The sequence below is a fragment of the Crocuta crocuta genome, unplaced genomic scaffold (genome assembly GCF_008692635.1).
Source record: "Crocuta crocuta isolate KB4526 unplaced genomic scaffold, BGI_CrCroc_1.0 scaffold124, whole genome shotgun sequence".
Classification (NCBI taxonomy): domain Eukaryota; kingdom Metazoa; phylum Chordata; class Mammalia; order Carnivora; family Hyaenidae; genus Crocuta; species Crocuta crocuta.
In genome coordinates, this window is record NW_027551573.1 from 6,354,411 (window position 1) to 6,367,221 (window position 12,811).

Sequence of the window (12,811 nt, forward strand, 5' to 3'; positions counted from 1 at the left end):
TTAATCCTTTAATTAGACAGCACCTCTCCCTGCCTCTGGTATCTTTGATTCTATGCAGAATCCTGGAAACTCTGTGAACCTGTACTCTGATCTGAATTATTAACACAGGTCAGTATTTGTGCATTTAGAAGCAAGATTCTTTTTTTTCAACCATCCCTGCAGTATGAAAAAGGAAGTTTTCAACCACCAGTTACCTGCATGGATAGTCTTTTTATCCCCTCTGTGCTTCTGGGTTTTTTTTTTTTTTTTTTTTGGTTTTGTTTTGGGGTTTTTATTTTTGCAGTTTCTCTCTCTCCCTCTCCACCTCCCTCACACACTCTCTCTGTTCCTTCTTCCTTCCCTCTCCTTGCCTTTTTTTCCCCTTCTCTAGCATCCTCTCTCTCCCTGTCTCTCTGTCTGTCTGCCTCTCTCTCTTAACACCATTTACTTGGCTGTGAGTCAAGGAGCATTCTATGCATTGTGGACATGTACTTGTTGCTTTTTTTCTGCTTGCTTTTGTTTGAGCTTCAGGTGGACATGACCAAAATCATGGTCACTCTTGGTACCAAACATGAAACACTGGATTGACCTCTAAGACCAATGTCTTAGCTACCAGGAAACTATAAGCTTTGTAAGGGCTTGTTTTAGTCACCGCTGGAAACTTACACCTAGAATATAGTAGATGTCCAATAATATTCATTGAGTGAAAGAATGAGTGACTAAACAATCAAGTAATGAAGTGGAAGGTAGGTATAATGGGCCATTCAGATTTGGTATTTAGGAGGAAAGTCCTAAAGGAGAGATTCCTCAACCATAAAACTTGAGCACTGAAGTGTAGAGAGATCAGGAGACCATCCATCACTGGTCAGATTATATCTTTGATGTTGTTTAGTTGCTAAAGAAATAGAACAATGATTTCACACAATATTTACTGTAGAATTAAACTGACAATAAGAGAATTTATCTTGAGCTTTTGATTCAGAACACTGAAGCTAAAGTCTTACATTCCTGCATCTACTATGAGTTTTTAGACATAATGCTTTACTCTTTGAGCTTTGGTTTGTTTTTCTATAAAACAAAAAAAACCCCACAGCGTTTCTTTTGCAAGTTGGTTGTGATGACAGAATGAAAGAATTGTTGTGTCCTTAAGTCATGATAAGTATTCAATAGATGTGAGTTCCTTTCTCCATTCTTTCTTCATTTGGTTAGACAAGATGATTCAGTTATTGGAATTCTGAAAGTCTTCTGTAAAGGATGGTTTCATGGCACAGATTTAAATGACTGCTATATGGCTAAGCTATGATATATGTAGGACAGACACATTTGAATTTAAAAGGTGGTAATTTGAACATGGGTCTTGGGGAGAGATTTCCTTTTTAAAAATTTTTTTATTTGAGAGAGAGAGAGGGTACCTGGGAGAGGGTCAGAGGGAAAGAGAGAGAGAGAAACTTAAGCAGGCTTCAGGCTCAGTGTGGATGGAGCCTGACATGGGACTTGACCCATGACCTTAGGATCAGAACCTGAGCTAAAATCAAGAGTCAGAAACTCAACTGACAGAGCCACGCAGGCTCCCTTTGGCAGGAGATTTCTAAGAGCTATTTATGTCACTTATTAATAAGAATTGTACTTCTCTTCCTGTTTTTAACTTTATAGATCATAATACTATTGATATATATATATCGATATATATATATCGATATATATATATATAGTAAGAGCTCACATGACTATTTTAGGTCAAATTATACCACCGAAAACAGAAACATTGAAGTTCTAACCCCAGATACCTGTAAATGTGATGTTATTTAGAAACAGAATCTTTGCAGTTATAATTCATGTTACGATGAGGTCATATAGGATTAGGGTGGACCCTAAATCCAATGATGGGTTTCCTTAAAAGCAGAGAGAGATTTGGCGACACAGGGACACACAGAAAGGAGAGGGCATGCAAAGGTGGAGGCAGAGATTGGAGTTATACTGCCAAGGTCAAGCAACTCCTGCGGTGACCAAAAAATGTGAGAAGCAAGGATGGACTCTAGCTGAAGTCGGACGCTTAACCGACTGAGCCAACCAGGTGCCCCTCAAGGATTCAATATTTGACTTGGGTGGTGCAAACCCACAGTGGTGAAGGTGAGGAGAAAGGAAATAATGCAAAGTATTGGAGGAGGTATGCACCTGGACTGGCCATACTGCCCACTGAACCACAGGAAGCATGGCAGGTCCTTTGGTGTGTAAACTTGCTTGGCACATTGGAATTTCCCAGAAGGGCTCCAAGGAAGAAACACAGAATGGGGAACAGAGGGGGAAATTGTCTGACTTCCCTCTGTCTCTTACTTCCCACTGGTCAATATTCATCTTATGACAAGCTGACTACCCTTCTACCCACTTCCAAGTGCCTTCCTCTCGCCCACTGTGGCTGCAGAGACATATGTCCGCGTAGCAATGAAAGGTTGCGTAGTTCATTTATACTCGACTTGGTGGTAAGTTTTATTAGTGATTTTTCCTTTTCTCTGTCCCCTAAAATAGTTTGGCAGAACTCGTAAGGAAGCCAACCACTTCTCTAGAGCTTCCTGCTCCCAAGGGAAAAGGCGAAAAGATGGGATGTTGTGAGGCCCCTGCCAAAGCAGATAAAATCAAGTGCTGTTCACAGATTAAATGCTTGCGGGCTTTTTACTAAGTGTCTTACACACATTCTATTGTTCAGTCACCACTAGGATGTAATGGACACCTGCATTTTCTAGAGAAGCTCCAGAAGTATTGAGACTAGTTTTAGAAAATTGAGTAAAGGGATATATCGCCAATCTCAGTTTTTATATTCCAGTTACCTGATGTCGAAACTAGAGTTGCGGTTTTGTGTTACAAGTATTGTGTTTTACTACTTGATCATTACTGTACTTCATCGAATCTAAGACACCATTGACTGAAGTTAGATTGTTATTTTATATGTAATTGAGACACTGAAGAAAACCAGCACCAATTAAATGGGTGTACTGTTTTCTTATCAGTCAGAACTTTCACTTTCTACCCATTGAAAGATTTCTTTTACACTCACTGATTATCCTAAGAAGAAAATCTAAGTGAAATAACTTCATTACAATATTCCTAAAATATCTTCACTTCTGAGCCACGTTTTACCTGGGTTGTCGATACCCCTGAGACTTTTGGAGACAAATTCTGCTTAAGAACTTCTCCTACTGGGATGCCTGGGTGGCTCAGTCGGTTGAACAATCAACCTTGGCTCAGGTCATGATCTTGTGGTTTGTGAGTTCAAGCTCCGCATCGGGCTTGCTGTTGTCAGCCCGTCAGCACTGAGCCGCCTCGGATCCTCTGTCCTCCCTTCAAATGCCCCTCCTCCCCACTCTTTCCAGAATAAATAAACACGACAAAAAAGAAAAGAAAAGAAAAGAAAATCGACTGTTGTCTTTAGGATTTCCTCGCACACCAGTGCTACCCATTCTACACTTGTGGATGCCCTTGAGCAGACAAGGGCAAATACATCATGAATGCCTCCTAGGTGATTATAATATGCGCCCAGTTCAGAAATGTGAAAAATACACATTTCCAGTCTATGAACTATGACAATTTTATCCTCGGTCATAATCTAGATATTGTTTTCCATTTAGAATAAAATGTTTTCCTCCCATCACCTAGGGCATTTCTACCGGATCTCTAGGCTTATTTGGGGGGAGAAAATGTAGAACATCTCCCTGTTGCCGGGTTTTGGTAATCCCAGCAGCAACATCAATGAACTGGATTATTTTATCAGTAAAACCCAACCCCCTCCATTCTCTGCAAGTGCTGAGATTTAACTGTGTTTGAGAAAGTTTTCCACTAAAACTCCTGGGCTTTTAACTTATGTGGAGTCTTAAGCACAATTCATCATCTTATCTAATCTGATAGCCAAGGGTAGCTTTGTCAAAACAGAGTCAAGTATTGGCAATCCCTCAGAAACCTCAGCAGAATGAATAAAAGAAAAATGATTTAAAGCTGGAAGATTTAAGTACAAGTTTGAAATCTTTTTAAAAACTGAACAACGGACCCCTTCCTGAATCTGCTAATGCCAGCTTTGGCATATGAATAGAGGAGCCTATTCCTGGGAGCTGAGGTGGATCTTGGGATATCATCTTGCCTGTTTGAAGAGGGACACCTAGCAGCCTGGCCAGAGAATAATAACGCCGTGGTGATCCTGGAAGATCTCCACAACACACCGATTCCATAACCTGCAATACTGGTTCGGTGCCTCAGTTTCCCTAAAAGAAATGCCCCAGATTACTGTTGATGTTATTTATCTTCACCCTTAGAAGACATGCAGACAGGTGACCCCCACCCTTCATAATGGCAAAGGGGCTGCACAGTGTAGCAGTTAAAACCTTGGGTCCAGACCCAGGCTTGAATCCCAAGCTTTGGCATTTATGAGCTGTGTGACCTAAGGCGATTTTTGTAACCTCTCTGTGCCTTTGTATTCTCATCTATAAAACCGAGAAAATAATTGTGGCTGTTAAATGGTACGGGTGTAAGAGTTAAGTGAGGCACGCAGTGAGTGCCTGAAACTAGGAGGTGCTTTCTAAATGCTTTTCGAATAAAACAAAGGTAACCACTGTCTTATCAATTCAAGGTCTTATAAATAGTGCATAAACCAAATTGGAGTCTTCTGTTATGTCCTATATTGACAGCTTCCTTCAACTTTAAAGGGAAAACAATGAACCAGGTACATTGCCATCAGCATTTTTACCTCAAAAGACATACTTACACGTTTTTCCTGGATTCTGATAAACGGAGATGAGAATTTTCTGGACTGATGTCCGGCCTGCTCTGTGGGTAAGTGCAAAATGCGTACCTTGCTTTCTTTTTGTTTCACTTTCAGTTTGTGTTTCTTGCTCCGTTGGAACAGATGGAGCTTAGAGAATCTTCTGACCAAGGCAACGTGGTCTCTGCATTTTCAAGAAATGTTGCCTGGCACCAAAGCCGGGGTTTTTAACTGTGAGATGTAGGCTCTTTCCTCCAGTGCTCTGCTCTTAGTGTGAGTCAGCCCCACAGTCAGCAATAGAGATTGCTTCTCTCTATTCTGTTACTTTCTGGTAAAGTGGAGTTTTTTTGTTTTTGTTTTTTTAATTTTTTTTTACTTTTAATGGAAGAAATCTGAATGTCCACCACACTTTTCTTTCCTTTTTTTAAAAAAAATTATTTATTTCTTTTGAGAGAGAGAGAGAGAGAGCATGAGCAGGGAGGTGCAGAGAAAGAGAGAGAGAGACAGAATCCCAAACAGGATGGGTGCTGTCAGCACAAAGCCCAACGTGGGGCTTGATCTCACAAACCATATCATGATCTGAACTGAAACCAAGAGTCACGGCTTAACCGACTAACCCACCCAGGCACCTCTCCACCCCAACCACACATTCAGTCAGGCCACTTAGGCCACCAACCAGCCCCAATCCAGTCCATAGCCACCTTTGTAACAGCATAGAGCTGCCTCTGTGGTTAAGGCATGAAAAGAGGCCATGGATACATTGATTGGGGCATGAAAGGCAAAATTGGCTTGATTGATGTGCCCAATGAGGACCTCCTAGGGCTACTTGTTCCTTCACGGAAGTCAAACTCTTCAAATCATGATAAGCACGTCTCTTCATTCTAAAAGTCGCTTATTTCAAATTCAGAGTTTGTACTCCAGGTTTGCTAGTCTTGTACGATCTCCATCAGAATTGGGACATTTCACCATGTCAGCCTGTTCACCTCTGTGTGTCCAGTGCCTTTCGTGTTATCCAGCCCGTGTTGGCCCTCATTCGCTATTTCAATGAGTGGATTGGTTGTTTCCTTTGTTGATGTTTACATTTTTAAAATATTGGTTAACCAACTGGAGTGGTTACTGGAGATGTGCTGAATTATTTTAAGGAAAGTTTCAGTTATGCTAGACGAGCAAGTCTAGAGGTCCACAGTTCAACATGAGGCCCGCATCTAACGGTACACGTATTACGCACTCGAACTTTGCTAAGGGGCTAGATCTACGAAGAGTTCTTGCCACAAAACAAAACGACAACAACGAAAACGGAAGGGACACAAAGAAACTCCAACAGGTGTTGGAAACGTCTTCTTATCTTGATTGTGGTGATGGTATCATGGATTCAAAATCATCAAATTGTACACCTTGAATACGTACTGTTCTTTGTCTATGAGTCATACCCCTGTGCAGTTGAAAAACAGAAGAGTGGAGGCAGGAAGAGATGGAGGACGGAAAAAGTGAGATAAGGAAGAAAGAAACAGAGGCCTCCCTTTCTCTACGTAGTTGAGTTGAGAGTGACTATTTGCTTGTTCATATTGTTGGTCCAGGACCATGCTTCCTTCCCTTGAAGTCCAAGACCTTGTCCTGGGAACTGCCAGCAAGTTTGTGCTAGTTAGAGAAGTCATTGGATCATGCATGTAAATGAGTGTCTGACACATTCTTGGCTCTTTTTCTCTCTTTAAAAGCTATCATACCCTTTTCTTTTTTTTTTTTTCTTTAATGTTTTATTTATTTGAGAGAGAGAGAGAGATAGCATGAACAGGGGAGAGTCAGAGAAAGAGGGAGACACAGAATCTGAAACAGGCTCCAGGCTCTGAGCTAACTGTCAGCACAGAGCCCGATGCGGGGCTCGAACCCATGAACCGTGAGATCATGACCTGAGCCGAAGTCAGACGCCTAACCTACTGAGCCACCCAGGTGCCCCTACCCTTTCCTTTTCTTGCCCTTGTGTATCTGCCTCAATCTTCAAGAGTAGCTTGTTAACAGTTTGGTGTCTATGGTCTCAGGACAGTCTTCTGTGATATAATACAAGTGTGTGTGTATGTGTGTGTGTGTATGTGTGTGTGCGCGTGTGTCTGTGCATTTATATACATTTGCAGAGATACTGATATGTATACTAGGTATGGATCTCAGAACACATACTCAAAAGATATATTCCTTTACTGGGGTGCCTGGGTGGCTCAGTCCATTAAGTATATGACTCTTGATTTCAGCTCAAGCCATGGTCCCATGGTTCATAGGTTCAAGCTCCATGTAGGTCTCTGGGCTGATAGGGCAGAGCTTGCTTGGGATTCTCTCTGTCTCCATCTCTCTCTGTTCCTCCCCCACTTGTGCTTTCTCTTTCTCTCAAAATAAATAAATCAATTTAAAAAAACTCAGGTATATATCTTCACTTTCAATAAATCAATGTCATTTGACTCTGACCTTCTGTGTTTCCAAGTTTCCAGGAAATTCAAGCTCAAACTAAGGTCCTGTAGCTCCCAAGGGTCATGACAATGCCTGTCTTATGAGGTATGAAGTCATCATGAGGCCTCATTGAGATTTCTCTCCATACGGGTTCCTGCTGAGACGCTCATTGTCTCCATGCCATGGTCCTTTCCAGAAATCCTTGGCAAAACCTGGTGGCAAGCGTACTTGAATGGGCAAAAGGAATGGTGGGGAAAGCAAGGAGAAAATTCCGTTTATCATCTACAAATTCTAACTACGCGTATTTATACTGTTTCAGGAGAGCCAGAAATGAGGATATGGTACAAAATAGTTATAAAAAATAGTTGAGGTTAACCCAAACACTATCCTTGTAGTATCTACAAAATCACTTTGGTCGTTCTTCCCGATATTGAATTAGCAGGTTTCAATAAGCATAAGGAAAAGACCGAATAGGCCTCCTCTCTTGTTCATGTGCGCATGAAGTTCTTTGCTAATGGATCCTCTCTAGTGGTGCTCAGAACTAAGTCTCATAATTCAATATAAGCGCAATGAGCTGCAACACGGAGTGAATCATTGCTGGTGAGAAAGGCACTGACTGTTTCTGGAAAACTACCCCTCGTCCTCTCTCATTATGCTTCTCTTTGCCCTCTCCTCGTTTGCCGGCGTATTGATTCGTTTGGTTTTCTTTGTTTGTTTGTTTAATTTCTTTTTTCTTTTCCTTCTGTTTGCTCCACTCTCTGTCCTTATTTTCCTAACTGCAGCCCACTCCCCTGTGAGGGATAAAGTCCCTTAATGAAACAATTGGCGATAAGAAGCTGGGCTCCTCACACACTGTCAATAACTATCTTTGAAGTTTAAAGGAGAAGCATGAACCTTGTGAGCTCGGAGGAGCCAACTCACTTTGTAATTTAAGCAGAGTGGTTCGACCAATCTATTAGAGGCACTGGGAGAGGGGAGGCTTGACCCACTTCACATTACACACGCAGCTTGAGTTCCAACTGATTTCTCTGGCTTCAGCTAAGTCAAGGAACTTTTAGAGCTCCAGGATTCAGAGTACAGGTGCAATCTGGGAACATTCATCATGTTATCTTATCTGATAGTGCCATTTCCCCCATCTGTTCACCAAAATAGAAAAGTCAGTGAACATGGGTGACACACCCTTGGCACTGCTGTGTAAGGCATCTCTTGGGGAAGTACTCTTGGCCGAGTTGACGTGTGGTGTTGGGGTGTGGGAAGTCAGTTTTATCTTTCAGCTCCCAAAATGTCTATCAATTGGAAGTACAGCTGCTATCTGAAATTGCAGTGTCCATTTCGATAACATGTCAACCTCTAAAATTTATATTAGAGAAGCTAATAAGGCTGGCTATCAGTCAAATGCTGTGCTTTGAGGTAAGGAGGGAAATGTAGAAAATTGGAATGCTTCGTCTTTTTAGCATACTCAGTGGCTCTTTATTATGATCCATTCAAATATTTTCCAGTATCATGAGATAGAAAGTCATGGGATTCAGGCACGTCGGTAGCTCGTAATGCCTCCGAATGATACATGACTCAGTAAAGCCCCAAATTTGTTTTGGTTTCCACTTCAGCCCCCAAAACTGTGGCATAGGAGATTCATGATCATCAACAAAATATCCTGTATCCTGTTCTTTGGACATTCTCCTCAGCATTGTGCTCTGAGGCCTGGCCACCCCAAATCCTGGACCAGAACCTAGAGATCGTTCATGTCCTTCTCTTCCTCATCGCTCTTTCTAAATCATTTCCTGTCTCCTCTTCTCTAAACACCAGTCGCTCTGAGATGGAGGTTGCCAGACAATTTAGTACTACCACGTTTGGGAGAGTCATCTATTGATGTCTGAGCCACTCCACATCCCATTCATTGGCAGTTAAAACAGCTCAGTAGGTCTCTCCCACAGTTGTGTCTTTATCATTCACGGTGAAGGCAACATCTACAGTGATGATTGATCCAACCTATGGGTATCTCACATTCTTGCCTCCCTTCTTTCCAAAGGTCTTTCCTCTCCAGACTACCTGTTTTAGTCACACTTTTTCCATGATGTCACCCTCTATCCCAAGTTTGTTGCCACTTTGGCATGTATCTGGGACATCTTCTTCAGATCTCTTGTGGGCGTGTCCCCTGTGATTCAGGTGTTTGTGAAAATGAAACTTTCTTGGAGAACTCTTTTGGAGTACCCATCGACAATAACTATTTGTTCTAAAGCTCACTCCACCCTGTCTTCTTACTCTGCTTAGGTTTTCTTCATACCTCTTACTACTGTCTTACCAGTGTGAAAAGTATTTCCCATCTCTCTCTTGAATGAATGCCCAGGAGGATAGGATTTTGTCTGCTCACCCTACACCGTGTTCTGCACCTAACTGCTGTCAACTCATATTAGACCCTAACTAGGTATTTGAGAATTAAATAATGAGTAGGTTATATATGTTTATAGCTGGGTACCAATTTACTACAATAATTTCAGGCCATTTAGTGAATTATCACACTATCTCAATACTCATATGGTAACTCTGATATATTAAGAGCATTCCTGGGAATAATTTCCATCAGAGTTTTATTTCCCCCACTTGAAAATTTTCTGATGTGTTCTAATTAATCCAATCACATTCATAGCCTATCCTGAACTGCTGTGTAGATTCCTCGTGGGAGCAATTTTGTAACAGGCAGGCCAGCTCTTAATAATATTTCTAGCATAAGTTTTGATAATTCTTTTTATGCTGGATGGGAAAAATTGCATAAAAGGCAAGGGTGAGAGAACATGGGTCACTCTTGTTAATGAGAAGATTCATGACTTGCTTAATTCTTGAGGAAGAACCTTTCACTCCTTCTTAAAGTATGGGTCAACAGCTTTTTCTTGTGTTTGTGTCCTAGCTTTATTCAGGGTCCTGATATTTGGCCCCTTCCATGAAGTTCTGAGATCCCAAATCAGAAAAGTGCTCTGCTCTGTGTGCCATGATGATCTGTTGACTTACCCACCATGAAGCATCCTACTGGCCTATTTCTCCAGAGGTGGGGACTTTTATACTCTTCAAAGGCATTTACTAATTCTTTTCTGATTTTTCTTCTGATCAGCTGCCTGAATTTGTAAAACATCAAGCAGTATCCAAAGACATGGACCAATGTTGAGGAAAAGACTTTGCTCTTGTACAAACCTACCCAGACTTTATATATACTTTGACCTCATTAGCTCCTCTTTCTAAGTAATTTGGTAGCATCCTACCAAGGTGAAGAAGCATGGATGAAGGCTTTCCCTAAGGTAACCTCTGAAAATTTGATTTTATATTTGGAGACTAATGATTCTGATTCTGGTCATCAATGTGTGAAGGTTTTCCCCACACCACCAAGCTGAGTGTCCTACAGTTCAACTCAATTCTCATACTATCCACCAGGAGATTGCATCAGATCCCACAGGGGAAAGCCTCAAGCCTACAAGATTGCCCTCCATCTCCACTGCAGATGCCAGTTGTGAGACCAAGTTGTCACCAGCGCTTCTGACTGACTGGCTCTAGATTGGAGGATCCAACCCCCCTCTCCTCGGGTTTGATAAATTTTCTAGAGTGGCTCAGAGAACATAGAAAAATGTTCTACTTACTAGGTGACTGGTTTACTATAAAAGGATATAACTCCAGAATGACCAGATGGAAGGAATGCATAAGGCAAAGTATGGCGAACTTCCATGTTCTCTCCAAGTGCATCAACACCCCCCCCAAATTTCAACATGGTGCTATGCCCTCCACGGTCCTGTCCTTTTGATTGAGGCTATGTCATACAGGCATGATTGATTAAATCAGGCAATTCTCATTGCCTGCTGAGAATTGAATTCAATTTCCAACCCCTTTCCCCTCCCCTAAGATGCGAGGCTGGGGAGAGCTTGGGACTGAAAGTTTCAAACCCTTAATCACATGGTTGGCTCTACTGGCAACCAGTCCCAAACTTTGGTGACTTAGCAGATTTCCAAAAGTCACTTGTTAACATAGGAAAAGACACTTTTAAGGCTCTCATCACTTAGGACATTCCAAATGGTTTTAGGAGCTCTATGCCAGGAGCAGGTCAAAGACCAAATATCTACTTCTCGTTATAAATCACAATATCACGTGGAGAAAACCACAGGTTCCCTGAACTTCAGTAAGAAAGTACCGTAATTTGTCAAAGTACATATTCAATAAATGCCAAACAATTGATTGAATAATAATATAGAGAACTAGAGGATAGAAAAAGATATGCTCCTTACAGGGAGCAGGGAAAGAACAGTCTTATGTTTTTGGGAGGGTCTTTGTTGGTAGGAGTTTTAAAAATCAGACTGGGAGGCTCTTGGCTTAAATATTAATCACAGGCCTGGTACGGAAGATAATGTATTAATAGCACAAATTCTCATATTAGTGTGATGGGGAAAATGCTTGTATATGATCATCCCTTTCCCCCATCCTCCCATTATTATGCCAAAAAAAGGAGAGAATGACTTTACCGAAGCAGAGAGAAATGAGCAGAGAAGATGAAGAGCCAAGTTGGATGTGTTTTTGGTAGAAACTGGTTGGTGTGGGGGCACCTGGGTGGCTCAGTCAGTTAAATGCTCAACTTCGGCTCAGGTCAGGATCTCACGGTTTGTGGGTTTGAGCCCCATGTCGGGCTCTGTGCTGACAGCTCAGAGCCTGGAGCCTGCTTCCAATTCTATATCTCCCTCTTTCTCTCTCTCTCTCTGCCCCTATCCTGCTTGCATTCTGTCTCTCAAAAATGAATAAACATTTTAAAAAATTAAAACAAAGAAGAGAAAAATAAACATGGGAAGCACAGAACATGAAAAATCTAAGAAAAGAGAATTTTTAAAATAATAAAGGAATTGCTGCAGTGTGTGTGGTTTCCTTCATTTTGCACTTTCTCAGGAGTGTGTAGTGATGAAGTAAATTGTTTTCAGTGTCCTTTTCCGGTACCATTATTTTACTGAAAGCACATTTATGCCTTGGCATAAATACATAAATATACAGTTTGTGTAAGATGACCCATCACTGAAGTTGTAATGGAGAAATGGTCTTTCAGTTTGTCTCTGGATGTTCAGGTGATTATAGAGAGAGCTGGCTTCTTGTCTAGGAGATCAGAGAAGGCTTCTTGGAAAGGATAGTGTTCTACTCAAGTCTTAAGGGATGGACGGAATGTGGATGAATAGAGCTTGTCTGAGCAGAGCTCCAAGAGGAGGGAATGATGAAAGATACCAAGATCAGGGAAGGAGGAGTGAGGAGCTCAGCATGGCTACAACTTTTGGCCTGGAATATGTCCTTCCTACCCAACCAACCCCATGCCTCCATGCTATTACCTAGGCAACCCTTACTTATCCTTTATGTCTCACTAGACCTCACTCCCTCTGGTAAGCTTTCTCGGATTCCTTGCCACACAGGATTATGTGAGAAACTCCTGGGTGTGAATTTGGTGATACCCAGGGCTTCTGTTATCAGAGAGATCATCACACAGAATTGTAAGTGCCCGTTGAATCTCTTGTCTCCAGGGGACAGAGCCCTCTTGCTCATCATCATCCCTCCCCCCACATCTATCATAATACCAAGGACCTAGTCATTTCTTAATAATTGTCGGGGGGTCCCCAGAAATACTTAAATGAGAGGAAG